A 2215-nucleotide genomic window follows, 5' to 3' on the forward strand; every position below is an offset into this window, starting at 1 on the left:
CTTTTCATTTTCTCAATGGAGATTTAAATTCACAAATGAGGGACTAGAAGAAAACTGATAGAAATGAAACTGAAATCACAAAGCCCATAAAATCCTCTCTTTAGAAAACCAAAAGCAATGCTGCGCAGTAGTCTCTGTCTGGAAAAGATAAAACAGGTTTAGGTTGTAAGCTACACAGTGGCTTCTGGAAAACCATATTGCTTAGAAAAATAGAGAGGTTTCTAAGATTTTAAGTGGTTATGTTTGGCTTTAAAATTTTGTCATAGTTTCCACATTTAGTAACTATTCTTAAATGATCTGATAATTACTTAAAAAGTTAGAAATAATACTCATCAAGGATTTGGATTTAAGTATTTTGTCTTTTGAAGTGTAAAGGAGGAAATGCAAGGTCTGTGGGAAGACATGGCAGGATGCAAGCACAGGTGAGACTACTTCTAATCAGGTACAAAATGCAGCCCTTCTCTCAGGAAATGAGTAGAAGAAGAAGAAATATAGAGCAAGTAAGACGGTTTCGAACATATTTTGGAACTTTAATTTTCTGCATTAATCTACATAAGAAATTGATTTGAAAATCAGCACAGGGGAATGCGGCTGCGTTTGATCTTTAAAAAGGCCAAATTTGGGGCAGATTTACACTCCTGGCAATATATTGCTTTCAAAAGTTGGCAGTAACTCAAATCGAGAACTATAAAGTTGGCCTTGGGGCAAATTTAATTGAAGAAAAGGTCTGATATATTTCAGTGGATTCAGAAAGCACATCAAAAGATATTCTTAAAAGGTATTGAGAGGCTGAATTGCCCAGGTGAACAAGTAGGTACAGTAGAAAGCAAAAAGTAGATACTCTCTTATAAGTGGAAGCAGCACTTTTCCAGTCTCTAAAGCTCTCTCGTCTGAGCCATACTGGTGCTAGGCATTCCTTTTGCACGCCTAGCAGCAACAAAACACAGCACAGCTTCTGTCACTTAGGCATAGCTTAGTTTCTTAGACCCTACGAGACACTTGTTTGTTACAACACAAGAAAATATGGAATTCTTATCATTCTTCCAAGGATGAAAATTGTCTTCATTAATATCAAGTTTGTACCCCAAGCTATGTGTTTTTTTTTAATTTTTTCGGTATGTGTAATAGCTTTGCATGTCATCACTAAATCATAATGTAATCTTGGAGATATTTTAAACTGCAACTAAAATCAGTGCACATAGTTCCAACACTACAAACAAACTATCAACACTACTATAATATAAAAATCCAGGACCAAGTTTACATATGCACGGGCAATACCAATGAATTATGACCACTGCTTGCCTGATAGAAACCATAACATGATTCTGACTATAACATGCATAACTGTTGGACATGTTAATATTTGAAAATAAATGGTGTATTGAACTGGGAAATATACATTGATTTGGAGAGAAAGTGCTAATGTTAATGATAGTGCATGGTTCTCCAGGGTCCTCTACATGAATCTCTTAGGAATATAGAGGAACGTGTTGACCATATTACCTTTTTAGAGGCTTAACTATCAAGAAATAATTACTCTCATTCTGAAACTTTTGAAAATACTAATAGTAGATGTATAACATCTATTTCTCTATTAATCTTTTTTCAAAAAGTAAATTTTATTGCGTTTATTTCGGGTATACAACATGATGTTATGGGATACAAATAAAAAGTAAAAAGTTACTATAGTGAAGCAAATTAACATCCAATCATCTGACATAGTTACCCATTTTTTTGTTTTTGTTGGAAGAAGCGGCTAAAATATATTCATTTAGCATGAATTTCAAATACAGCTCTGTTAATCTTATTAAAATATAAAAACAAATAAGAAAAATTGTTGGTTAAAATAATTTAATGATATGGCCTATTTTCCCCAAATTAAATCATTAAACATAAAGCACTGGAGCTAGATGAATCATTCTTAAAGTGCTTGAATAGCACTCTTATAGTTCTATAATTTAAAATCTTAAACTTTCAATTCCTTGTAGTATTCAACTAAGTCAGCAAATTAACTTGAAGTTGGAAACTAATTGAAACAAAATCTATCCAAAAAAGGTCATGTATTAAAGTTGCAATAAGGTCATTTCCCCAAGAATTCCCATAGTTATTTACTGCCCTGTGTTCGAAAGGACTGTGTCATTACCATGTTAATTACTGGTTCAAACAGACAGCAAGTATCAAGGGGAGAGATGGTTCTGAGAGAAAGTTAGTT

General features: G+C 33.2%; 1 protein-coding gene across 1 annotated transcript in view; it reads right to left on the reverse strand.

Annotated features, from left to right (window-relative positions):
• The window catches only part of KHDRBS2 (KH domain containing, RNA binding, signal transduction associated 2), a 625035-nt gene that overhangs the window by 473377 nt on the left and 149443 nt on the right, over positions 1-2215 (reverse strand). The window lies entirely within an intron of this gene.

This window comes from Propithecus coquereli, unplaced genomic scaffold (assembly GCF_000956105.1).
Source record: "Propithecus coquereli isolate 6110/MARCELLA unplaced genomic scaffold, Pcoq_1.0 Scaffold259, whole genome shotgun sequence".
Lineage (NCBI taxonomy): Eukaryota > Metazoa > Chordata > Mammalia > Primates > Indriidae > Propithecus > Propithecus coquereli.